This window comes from Pan troglodytes, chromosome 20, assembly GCF_028858775.2.
Source record: "Pan troglodytes isolate AG18354 chromosome 20, NHGRI_mPanTro3-v2.0_pri, whole genome shotgun sequence".
Classification (NCBI taxonomy): Eukaryota; Metazoa; Chordata; class Mammalia; order Primates; family Hominidae; genus Pan; species Pan troglodytes.
The window spans coordinates 2,760,989-2,774,083 of record NC_072418.2 but is presented as its reverse complement, the minus strand read 5'-3'; the positions used below and the strand labels follow the sequence as shown (position 1 = coordinate 2,774,083).

The following is a 13,095-nucleotide window of genomic DNA, read 5'->3' as shown; positions in this document are numbered from 1 at the left end:
TTTTGCCATGTTGGCCAGGCTGGTCTCAAACGCCTGACCTCAGGTGATCCACCTGCCTCGGCCTCCCACAGTGCTGGGATCACAGGCGTGAGCCAACGCTCCCGGCCTTGTTTTATGTTTCATACGATTTATTTTACTTATTACCACCCATTTCTTTTCTTCTTTCTATCGTGGCCGCCGGACGTGGGGCTCCCGCTCTGCTTCTGGGGACGCCGCTCTGGCCTCTCTCAGCACCGGGCAGGGGCCAAATGCGGGTGTTCGCCCTGGGTCGGGGTTCAGGCAGAGCCGCAGCCTCCTGGCTGGGAGGGTTCTCGCCTGCAGGCCGGCGGCCTCTGAGGACGACTCGCTCTCCATTCGCCACCCAACCCGCGCTGAGTGCTGGACATCCCGAGCGCGCTCTCCGTCCCTGCAGTTCCTAAGGGGTTAGGAGGGTGGTTCTCCCCCGGCCGCAATCCCGCCCCCAGGAGGCACTAACCCTAACCTGGCATCTGGGGCCATCTGTGGTTGTCACGACTGGGAAGGGGGAGATCCTGGCCTGCACGGTCACCCCCAGGCCCGACGGCCCCCGGGAGCCTGTTTCGGGTGCAGCACACCCGGGCTGGATCGAGCACGGTCGGGGAGGATGCGGGGCTGGGCCAAGGCCCTCGGCTCTGCAGGGAGGACGGAGAGCGGGTCCGGGGGGTCCGGGGAGGGAACGGGCCGAGGCTCTGCGTCCACTGCCGGGCCGATGGGCCATGGGCTGCGAGGGCGGGTCGAGCGTCGAGGGTCTGGCTGGGAGGGCGGGTCAGAGGTCGGGGCCGCGGGCTGGGAGGGCGGGTCAGAGGTCGGGGCCGCGGGCTGCGAGGGCGGGTCGGGGGTCGAGGGTCGGGTTGGGAGGGTGGGTCAAGGGTAGGGGGTCCCGGTCGGGGCCGCGGGCTGCGAGGGCGGGTCGGGGGTCGAAGGTCGGGCTGGGAGTGTGGGTCAGAGGTCGGGGCCGCGGGCTGCGAGGGTGGGTCAAGGGTAGGGGGTCCCGGTCGGGGCCGCGCTCAGCACTCAAAGCGCCGCCATCCCTGCTGATGACATTCTCGACCCGCAGGGCGCAGCTGACCAGCCGCTCCCCCTCCTTTTCCACGGGTGCAGCTCCCCGGCCCTGCAACTGCGCGCGCACCCACCACGCCCACAGCTCCCGGCAGCTCCCGCGCGGCCCGCGCAGCTGAACCACAACTCCCGCCATGCCGCGGAGCGGGGGGCGCCGGGGCGTGTGGCCCACAAGGCTTTGCGCGCTGGCGGGGCCGCTCTAGCCCGCGGTCCTCCGAGATCGTGGCGGGCTGATGCGGGCTTGGGCCGGGCGGCGCGGACGCCCTGGCGGCTGTCTCGCCCCGTGGTCGGTCTCCTCGCGTTCCCACTGCGGGGCGCCCCGGCTGCCCTTGCGTGGGGCCCGGCACGGGGCGGCCGAGGGGGCGTCCCCGCCGCGAGTCCTCCAGCGCGCTGGTCCCGGGAGGCCTGGCCGTTCGCCCAAGGAGCCTGGTGTCCCCGGGCGGAGACTGGGAAGCCGGGTCCTGTTCCCCGGCGCTGGGCCATCGGCAAGACTCCTGTCCCAAGAGCCGAGCTCCCCGAGTGAGCAATTCCTGTCCCTCTTCAGGGCTCACAACTCTAAGGGGGTCCGCGTGAGAGGGTCGTGATCGATTGAAAAGCAGGGGGTACGTGACTGGGGGCTGCATGCACCGGCAATCAGATCGGAACAGAACAGGACAGGGGTTTTCACAGTGCTTTTCCATACAATGTCTGGAATCTATAGATAACGTAACCCAGTAGGTCAGGGGTCGCTCTTTAACTACCAGGCCCAGGGCACGGCGCCGGGCTGTCTGCCTGTGGATTTCATTTCTGCCTTTTAGTTTTTACTTCTTTCTTTGGAGGCAGAAATTGGGCATAAGACAATATGAGGGGTGGTCTCCTCCCTTAATAGAGTTTCACCATGTTGGCCAGGCTGGTCTCGAACTCCTGACCTCAGCTGATCCCCCTGCCTCATGCTTGTTATTATTTTGACACGGTCTCACTCTGTGGCCCAGGCTGGAGAGCAGTGGCGCGATCTCCACTCACTGCAACCTCCGCCTCCTGAGCTCAAGCAATCCTCCCGCCTCGGCCTTCCAAAGTGTTGGGACCACAGGCACACGTCATGCGCCCGGCCAGCACATCTTTATTGAGTGCCTGCTGTATGCCAAGCGTTGTTTTAAGTGCCAAGGAGACAGCAGAGTGCAAGGTGGGCTGACTTCGGCCCGAAGGAGCTTACATTCTAGTGAGCAGCAGGGAAGAGAGACCATGAGCCAGGCTACTTATGCCATAAACCTCGGGCATAATACGGAAGCAGTGCTGTGCGGAGAAATGTTGAACAGCTGGCTCTCCAAGGCAAAAGGCCCTCACTTGCAGCGCACGCCGCCCCCTGTGTTGTAAATACTCCCATCGTGGCTGCCAACATGAGCCAACCAGCTCACAGATCGCCGCGAACTTCACAGTGGGCTCAGGAGCTGGCATGAGCAGCTCCGGCTGCCGTTGCAATAGGTGAGGCGTGGAGAGTGCTGCTGGGAAGAAGGAAAAGGCAGGGAAGGGGGCAGGCAGCATGATGATAGGCAGCTTGCAGGATCAAATCTGTGGTCCCAATAGGCCGGGCATGGCGGTTCACACCTGTAATCCCAGCACTTTGGGAGGCTGAGGTGGGCGGATCACTTGAGGTCTGGAGTTTGAGACCAGCCTGGCCAACATGGTGAAACCCCATCTCTATTTCTTTCCTTTTTTTTTTTGAGATGGAGTCTTGCTCTGTCGCCCAGGCTGGAGTGCACTGGCACGATCTCGGCTCACTACAAGCTCCGCCTCCCGGGTTCACGTCATTCTTTTGCCTCAGCCTCCCGTGTAGCTGGGACTACAGGCGCCTGCCACCATGCCCGGCTAATTTTTTGTATTTTTAGTAGATACGGGGTTTCACTGTATTAGCCAGGATGGTCTCGATCTCCTGATCTCGTGATCTGCTCGCCTCGGCCTCCCAAAGTGCTGGGATTACAGGCATGAGCCACCGCGCCCGGCCCAATCTCTATTAAAAAAGACAAAAATTAGCTGGGTGTGGTGACGGGCGCCTGTAATCCCAGCTACTTGGGAGGCTGAGGCAGGAGAATCGCCTGAACCCACCAGGCGGAGGTTGCAGTGAGCCGAGATTGCGCCACTACCCTCCAGCCTGGGCGACAGAGCAAGACTCCATCTCAGAAAAACAACAAAAAACAAAAAATCAATCAATCAATCAGTGGTCCAAGGAAGATCCTGGAGGTGGAGAGATTTGAGCAAGGCCTTCCTGGAGGGGGAGGGAGTTGGACCGGGTGTACCAGGCAGAATGTACGGTGAGTGCAGAGGCTGAGTCCGGAGGGACCAACGCAGCCAGAGAGGGCAGGAAGGACCTGGGCGTGTAGGACCTTGCAGGCTACAGCAGAGCCCACTAGGACCCCTCTCCAGCCCCGCAAAGCCTCGGAATACAAGCCCTTCCTTCCTCTGAGCTTCGGTGTCCTCTTCTGTAACATGAGGACTTGCCAGGCATGGGCTGGGTGCCCAGCAGAGCCTGAGAGCTGGTCCTGTCCTCACTGTCCCACGGGGACAGCAGGCTCTCTCTGGATGAGGATGGAGGGGAGCTGGCAGGTTCTCTGTGTCCTTGCGGGAAGAACAGGCCTTCCTTGTTAGAGTCTCCCGGGAACAAAGGGGCGGGCAGCGGCAGGGCGCGTGAGTCTGAGTCAGGGGGCTGGCCGCCGGACAAAGGACAGCAGTGAGCAGCCTCAGGGAAGTGGGGAGTGGCAGATCACGGAGGCTGGGAGCATGAGCTGACCCTGGACGGGCCGGTGGCAGCACCCACAAACACCTGGCCTCCCCCTCTCCTGCTGTGCTGTGTGCCAGGGACACAGAAACAGCAGGTCATCGGAGGAACCTGGCCTCCTGGGAGCTGCCTCCCAGCTGTCGCACCCTCATCTGCAGCCGGAGGATGTGTTTTAGGAAAGAATGGCGGGAACTTGGGGCTGGCACCGTGGCTCACACCTGCCCTCCCGGTGCTTTAGGGGACTGAGGTGGGAGGATTGCTAACCCCAGGAGGTCAGGGCCGCCTCATTCCCATCATTCTCTGATCATCCTTCTCCACCGTCAGTGAGCTGTGATCGCGCCAGCCTGGATGGTGGAGTGAGACCTTGTCTCTAGAGAAAAGAACCGTGGGACTTGGATCGGCAGCAGCCACAGCAGTCATGTCTGTCATCTGGACTATTGTAGAGCTTCATTCCACTCACTGGCTCAGCAGGCACTCACTGTGCACCTGTTCTGGGCAGGTGGTGTTTGGGATGCCCAGGGCGCCACGGGGCTCGGGCACGCCCGGCTCCTGCCTCTTCGTGTTCCTATGTGCGCACGTGTGTGTGCTCACCTGCCTGTGTGCTGTGCGGGCGTGTGTGTGCGCGCGCCTGCCTGTGTGTGCCTCATCTGTGTGCGCACCCACGTGGTGTAAACGTGCACCTGTGTGTGTGTACGTGTGTTACGTGGTAGAGCACGGCAATGACCCTCCATAAACAGCTAAGCAGGTCAGCAGGGTCCTCCTCTGGGTTGAGGTTGCATCCGCCCTTCCAGGACCCTCCCCTCCTTCACCCCACAGTGTCTCAGAAAATCTTGTGAGTTCTGCCTTCAAGACAGGCCCAGAACCCACCCGCTCCTGACCATCCCACAGCAGCCCCCCAGCCCAGGCCCCGTGGTGCCCACCTGGGCTGGTGTGGTCGCCTCCCCTGGGCTTCCCTACCCCCACCTTCCTACCCTCAGTCGATTCCTTCAAACCCACTTCAGGCCATGCCCTCCTCTGCTCCAGCAGAGGCCTCCGTGGCTCCCACCCTGCTCAGGGTAAAACCCTGTGTCCTCTCCGTGTCCTCAGGGCCCTGCACGACCTGCTGGGTCAGCCCCGCCCTCCCTCCTCCTGCTCTCCCCTCCTCACCCTGCGGCAGCCACCCTGGCCTCCTCCTCGCTCCTCCGCCTCGCCAGGTGCGGTCCTGCCCCAGGGCCTTTGCACAGCGGTGCCCTCCCCAGACACCCCGTAGATGTCTGCACAGCTGGGCATCCCTTAGAGGTCCTGACTTCCTCCAGGCCTTTGCTAACGTTTCACCTCTTCAGGGGGCCTTCCTGGCCACCGTATGTGAAGACCCAACTCTGCCCTGAGGTTTCCTTTCTGTGATCACGTCACTGCACACTCCAGCCTGAGCACAGAATGAGACCCTGTGTCAAAAATAAAACAACAGGCTGGGCGCGGTGGCTCATGCCTGTAATCCCAGCACTTTGGGAGGCCAAGGCGGGCAGATCACCTGAGGTCAGGAGTTCGAGACCAGCCTGACCAACATGGAGAAACCCCGTCTCTACTAAAAATATAAAAATTAGCCGGGCGTGGTGGCAGACACATGTAATCCCAGCTACTCAGGAGGCTGAGGCAGCAGAATCGCTTGAGCCCGGGAGGCAGAGATTGTGGTGAGCCAAGATCGCGCCATTGCACTGCAGCCTGGCGACAAGAGTGAAACTCTGTCTCAAAAAAAAAAAAGAAAAGAAAAGAAAAAAATAAATAAAACGAGAGGCATGTGTTCACAGCATTATTTGCGGTTGTCCTGAGCTAGAAGCAGCCTAGAAGCTCTGAGTAAATCATGTCATCTTCATGGGATGGAACGTTGCCCAGCAACAGAAGTGAGTGATGGACAGCTGTCACCCACACCAGGACTGATCTCACAGGCAGGGTGGGAGGTCTCATGAGTGCACCGTCCCCTTCCCGTGCCGCACAGAAGAGGCAAAGCGGGGCCTGGCTTTACAGGCAGGATGGCGGCTGACGGGTAGAGGGAAGGAAGACGCCTGCAGGGGATTCCGGGGGGCTGGGGACACAGTGTTGATCCCATAGCCAGCCCCATGGGGATTGATGGATCCCAGAGCTTCCGGGGAGCCGTGAGAGGAAGAGCTGATGGCTCTCTGCTGCAGGGTCTTCCGCAGGCCCTGTGGACATCCCAGGTGGGGCGGTCCCGGCCGCTGCAGGGTGCCTAGCGGCATCCCTGCTGCCACTCACCCCATGCCAGGAGCTCCCCCAGTCGTGACGACCACAGGTGTCCTTGGACACTGCCCAGCGTCCCCTGGGGGCAGTCACCTGGGTTGGGAACACCTGGTCTGTTGATTTCGGCCCACCATGATCTCATAGCTCCGTGTCACTGGAACGAGGGTGAGCCTGTGTGCCTGGGGGAGTGGTGAGGGGACTCAGGCAGGTGGAGGTCCGTCGGGGAGGAGCCTGTGCTAGACACAGTGGCAGCCAGGATGGGCGTCTGTAGGGCTCCCCATGGTCATGTCTGAAGAGCTGGCTCTGGCTGACATAGAGTGGCCTTTTGGGGCTGGGAGAGGCGTCCCGGGGATCCCTGAGGAGGTGGGGGTGGGTGTTGGGCGGGGGATGGGGCCCTGGACTGGGCCGTGGCTGTGAGGTGGAGAGCAGCAGTCAGCTGCTGAGTGGGCTTTGGATCCAGGAAGCGGCCCCAGGGGTTTGGATCCAAGTCAGCATGGGTCTGGAGGTGCCATTTGCTGGAGTGAGGAAAGGCTGGAAGAGGATGTTTGAATGATAAGGGGCCAGATGCCCTTGTCTTCAGAGTGACCCTGTGGAGTCAGGCTGACATATGCCCGTTTTTCAGAGGAGGAAACAGATGCACAGTGGTGCAGTGACTCATCAGGGACCACACAGTGTCTAATCCAGAAACCCTGGTTCACGGGCGCAGGAGGTCTGCCTGGGAAGTTCACTGCAGGAAATTGTAAAGGAGGTGAAGTGGGAATAGCCTCGGTGCCCGTCGAGGAGCGGGGCTGGGGCGGTCGTATGATGGCGGCCAGGGTGGGTGACATTGAGACGGGCAGGTGTAGGGGGGCAGGACAGTGCAGGGCCAAGAACATTCTGGACTTGAGTCCTGGGTCCACACTCCTGCTGGCTTTGAGAACTTCGCCTCCGTCCATGGTGATAGGCATGGGGTGGCGCCTGTGAGCACAGAGCTGGCAGCAGAGCCGTTCTGCATGAGTAATCTGCTGTATGCCAAGGACGCCCTGCCGATCTCACCCTGTATGCAGTAGGCGATTAATAAGTGCCCATCCACTAAGGCAGCATTTCCCCATCTTGACACCATTGACATTTGAGGGTCTTCTCTTGGGAGGAACAGCGTTGTAGTTCTCCAGTCACTAGATGTCATCAGCACTCCTGGTCCTGGCAGCCAAGAATGTCTCCAGACATAGCCAAGTGTCGCCTGGGGGCAGCAACACCCATGGCTGAGCACCACTGGCCCAAGGGATCAGTCCTAGGCTCCACTCTCTAGACCTGTGCTGCCCGACACAGCGTCCACAGGTCACAGGTGACGCTGGAGCACTGGAACTGTGGACGCTCCACACTGAGGCAGAGAGTGCAAAACATGCCAGGCTGGGAGGACAGCATGAAAAGAAGAATGTGAAATATCTCACCTGTAATGTTCGTATGCAGAAATGATATTATTTTGGATATGGGGGTTAATAAAATGTATTATTAAAATTAATTTCACATTTCTCTTTTTTTGATACAACTACTAGAAAATTTAAAAATGGCCGAGCATGGTGGTTCATGCCTGTAAACCCAGTGCTTTGGGAGACTAAGGCAGGGGGATTGCTTGAGGCCAGGAGTTAAAGACCAGCCTGGGCAACATAGCAAGATCCCATCTCCACACACAAAAAAGAAATTAGCCAGGGATGGTGACACATGCCTATAGTCCTAGCTACTCCAGAAGCTGAAGTGGGAAGATCACTTAAGCCCAGAAGTTGGAGGCTGCAGTGAGCTATGACTGCACCACTGCACTCTCCAGCCTGGGTGATAGAGCAACATATTGTCTCAAAAAAAAAAAAAAAAAAAGTAGGAGGTTCTCAGTCTGTTTCTGGTGGGCAGTGCTGCTGTGGGGGATCAACTTTCTGGCTACACCATGAGCTTGGTGAAGATGAGTTGGTCTTGGTTGCCATCATCCTTCCCATTATCCTTTCCCATCATCCTCCAATCATCCTTCTCGATCATCCTCCCATTGTCCTTCCCATCATCCTTCTCCATCATCCTCCATCATCCGTCCCCATCATCCTTCCCATCATCCTTCTCCATCATCCTTCCCACCATCCTTCCCATCATCCTTCCCATCATCCTCCATCATCCTTCTCCATCATCCTTCCCATCATCCTTCCCCATCATCCTTCCCATCATCCTTCCCATCATCCTTCCCATCATCCTTCCCCATCATCCTTCCCATCATCCTTCCCATCATCCTTCCCATCATCCTTCCCATCATCCTTCCCATCATCCTTCTCCATCATCCTTCCCATCATCCTTCCCATCATCCTTCCCATCATCCTTCCCATCATCCTTCCCATCATCCTTCCCCATAATCCTTCCCATCATCCTTCCCCATCATCCTTCCCATCATCCTTCCCATCATCCTTCCCCATCATCCTTCCCATCATCCTTCCCATCATCCTTCCCATCATCCTTCCCATCATCCTTCCCCATCATCCTTCCCATCATCCTTCCCATCATCCTTCCCATCATCCTTCCCATCATCCTTCCCACCATCCTTCCCATCATCCTTCCCCATCATCCTTCCCCATCATCCTTCCCCATCATCCTTCCCCATCATCCTTCTCCATCATCCTTCCCATCATCCTTCTCCATCATCCTTCCCATCATCCTTCTCCATCATCCTTCCCATCATCCTTCCCATCATCCTTCCCATCATCCTTCCCATCATCCTTCCCATCATCCTTCCCCATCATCCTTCCCATCATCCTTCCCATCATCCTTCCCATCATCCTTCCCATCATCCTTCCCATCATCCTTCTCCATCATCCTTCCCATCATCCTTCCCATCATCCTTCCCATCATCCTTCCCATCATCCTTCCCATCATCCTTCCCCATCATCCTTTCCCATCATCCTTCCCCATCATCCTTCCCATCATCCTTCCATCATCCTTCCCCATCATCCTTCCCATCATCCTTCCCATCATCCTTCCCATCATCCTTCTCCATCATCCTTCCCATCATCCTTCCCATCATCCTTCCCCATCATCCTTCCCATCATCCTTTCCCATCATCCTTCCCATCATCCTTCCCATCATCCTTCTCCATCATCCTTCTCCATCATTCTTCCCATCATCCTTCCCATCATCCTTCTCCATCATCCTTCTCCATCATCCTTCCCATCATCCTTCCCATCATCCTTCCCATCATCCTTCCCCATCATCCTTCTCCATCATCCTTCCCATCATCCTTCCCATCATCCTTCCCATCATCCTTCCCCATCATCCTTCCCATCATCCTTCTCCATCATCCTTCCCATCATCCTTCCCATCATCCTTCCCATCATCCTTCTCCATCATTCTTCCCATCATCCTTCCCATCATCCTTCTCCATCATCCTTCCCATCATCCTTCCCATCATCCTTCCCCATCATCCTTCCCCATCATCCTTCCCATCATCCTTCCCATAATCCTTCTCCATCATCCTTCCCATCATCCTTCCCATAATCCTTCCCATAATCCTTCTCCATCATCCTTCCCATCATCCTTCCCATCATCCTTCCCATCATCCTTCCCATCATCCTTCCCATCATCCTTCCCCATCATCCTTTCCCATCATCCTTCCCCATCATCCTTCCCATCATCCTTCCATCATCCTTCCCCATCATCCTTCCCATCATCCTTCCCATCATCCTTCCCATCATCCTTCTCCATCATCCTTCCCATCATCCTTCCCATCATCCTTCCCCATCATCCTTCCCATCATCCTTTCCCATCATCCTTCCCATCATCCTTCCCATCATCCTTCTCCATCATCCTTCTCCATCATTCTTCCCATCATCCTTCCCATCATCCTTCTCCATCATCCTTCTCCATCATCCTTCCCATCATCCTTCCCATCATCCTTCCCATCATCCTTCCCCATCATCCTTCTCCATCATCCTTCCCATCATCCTTCCCATCATCCTTCCCATCATCCTTCCCCATCATCCTTCCCATCATCCTTCTCCATCATCCTTCCCATCATCCTTCCCATCATCCTTCCCATCATCCTTCTCCATCATTCTTCCCATCATCCTTCCCATCATCCTTCTCCATCATCCTTCCCATCATCCTTCCCATCATCCTTCCCCATCATCCTTCCCCATCATCCTTCCCATCATCCTTCCCATAATCCTTCTCCATCATCCTTCCCATCATCCTTCCCATCATCCTTCCCATAATCCTTCTCCATCATCCTTCCCATCATCCTTCCCATCATCCTTCTCCATCATCCTTCTCCATCATCCTTCTCCATCATTCTTCCCATCATCCTTCCCATCATCCTTCTCCATCATCCTTCTCCATCATCCTTCCCATCATCCTTCCCATCATCCTTCCCATCATCCTTCCCCATCATCCTTCTCCATCATCCTTCCCATCATCCTTCCCATCATCCTTCCCATCATCCTTCCCCATCATCCTTCCCATCATCCTTCTCCATCATCCTTCCCACCATCCTTCCCATCATCCTTCTCCATCATCCTCCATCATCCTTCCCCATCATCCTTCCCATCATCCTTCCCACCATCCTTCCCATCATCCTTCTCCATCATCCTCCATCATCCTTCCCCATCATCCTTCCCATCATCCTTCCCATCATCCTTCCCATCATCCTTCCCATCATCCTTCCCCATCATCCTTCCCATCATCCTTCCCCATCATCCTTCCCATCATCCTTCCCATCATCCTTCTCCATCATCCTTCCCATCATCCTTCCCATCATCCTTCCCATCATCCTTCCCCATCATCCTTCCCATCATCCTTCTCCATCATCCTTCCCACCATCCTTCCCACCATCCTTCCCATCATCCTTCCCCATCATCCTTCCCATCATCCTTCCCATCATCCTTCTCCATCATCCTTCCCATCATCCTTCCCATCATCCTTCCCATCATCCTTCCCCATCATCCTTCCCATCATCCTTCTCCATCATCCTTCCCACCATCCTTCCCATCATCCTTCTCCATCATCCTCCATCATCCTTCCCCATCATCCTTCCCATCATCCTTCCCACCATCCTTCCCATCATCCTTCTCCATCATCCTCCATCATCCTTCCCCATCATCCTTCCCATCATCCTTCCCATCATCCTTCTCCATCATCCTTCTCCATCATCCTTCCCCATCATCCTTCCCCATCATCCTTCCCATCATCCTTCCCCATCATCCTTCCCATCATCCTTCCCATCATCCTTCTCCATCATCCTTCCCATCATCCTTCTCCATCATCCTTCCCATCATCCTTCCCCATCATCCTTCCCATCATCCTTCCCATCATCCTTCCCATCATCCTTCCCCATCATCCTTCCCCATCATCCTTCCCATCATCCTTCTCCATCATCCTTCTCCATCATCCTTCCCATCATCCTTCCCATCATCCTTCTCCATCATCCTTCTCCATCATCCTTCCCCATCATCCTTCCCATCATCCTTCCCCATCATCCTTCCCCATCATCCTTCCCATCATCCTTCTCCATCATCCTTCTCCATCATCCTTCCCATCATCCTTCCCATCATCCTTCCCATCATCCTTCCCATCATCCTTCCCATCATCCTTCCCATCATCCTTCCCATCATCCTTCCCATCATCCTTCCCATCATCCTTCCCATCATCCTTCCCCATCATCCTTCCCATCATCCTTCCCCATCATCCTTCTCCATCATCCTTCCATCATCCTTCCCCATCATCCTTCCCATCATCCTTCCCATCATCCTTCCCATCATCCTTCCCATCATCCTTCCCATCATCCTTCCCATCATCCTTCCCATCATCCTTCTCCATCATCCTTCCCATCATCCTTCTCCATCATCCTTCCCATCATCCTTCTTCATCCTTCCCATCATCCTTCCCATCATCCTCCATCATCCTTCTCCATCATCCTTCTCCATCATCCTTCTCCATCATCCTTCTCCATCATCCTTCCCATCATCCTTCCCATCATCCTTCTCCATCATCCTTCTCCATCATCCTTCCCATCATCCTTCCCATCATCCTTCCCATCATCCTTCCCCATCATCCTTCCCATCATCCTTCTCCATCATCCTTCCCATCATCCTTCCCATCATCCTTCTCCATCATCCTTCTCCATCATCCTTCCCATCATCCTTCCCATCATCCTTCCCCATCATCCTTCCCATCATCCTTCCCATCATCCTTCTCCATCATCCTTCCCCATCATCCTTCCCATCATCCTTCTCCATCATCCTTCCCATCATCCTTCCCATCATCCTTCCCATCATCCTTCCCCATCATCCTTCCCATCATCCTTCTCCATCATCCTTCCCACCATCCTTCCCACCATCCTTCCCACCATCCTTCCCATCATCCTTCCCATCATCCTTCTCCATCATCCTTCCCATCATCCTTCCCATCATCCTTCCCATCATCCTTCCCATCATCCTTCCCATCATCCTTCTCCATCATCCTTCCCATCATCCTTCCCCATCATCCTTCCCATCATCCTTCTCCATCATCCTTCCCATCATCCTTCCCATCATCCTTCCCATCCTCCTCCTCCATCATCCTTCCCCATCATCCTTCCCATCATCCTTCTCCATCATCCTTCTCCATCATCCTTCCCATCATCCTCCTCCATCATCCTTCCCATCATCCTCCTCCATCATCCTTCCCATCATCCTTCCCATCATCCTTCTCCATCATCCTTCCCATCATCCTTCCCATCATCCTTCCCATCATCCTTCTCCATCATCCTTCCCATCATCCTTCTCCATCATCCTTCCCATCATCCTTCCCATCATCCTTCTCCATCATCCTTCTCCATCATCCTTCCCATCATCCTTCCCATCATCCTTCCCCATCATCCTTCCCCATCATCCTTCCCATCATCCTTCCCCATCATCCTTCTCCATCATCCTTCCCATCATCCTTCCCATCATCCTTCCCATCATCCTTCCCATCATCCTTCCCATCATCCTTCTCCATCATCCTTCCCATCATCCTTCCCATCATCCTTCCCATCATCCTTCTCCATC

General features: G+C 56.0%; 1 protein-coding gene and 1 long non-coding RNA gene across 2 annotated transcripts in view; one reads left to right on the top strand and one right to left on the bottom strand.

Moving 5' to 3' along the window:
• The window catches only part of CIMAP1D (CIMAP1 family member D), a 32,948-nt gene that overhangs the window by 1,453 nt on the left and 18,400 nt on the right, over window positions 1–13,095 (top strand). The gene's annotated exons all lie outside the window — the stretch shown is intronic.
• Window positions 108–1,145, bottom strand: LOC134809026 (uncharacterized). The gene is made up of 2 exons (XR_010153503.1): window positions 482–1,145; window positions 108–406 (listed from the first exon to the last, which is right to left on the bottom strand). It is a non-coding gene; the product is annotated as an uncharacterized LOC134809026 (long non-coding RNA).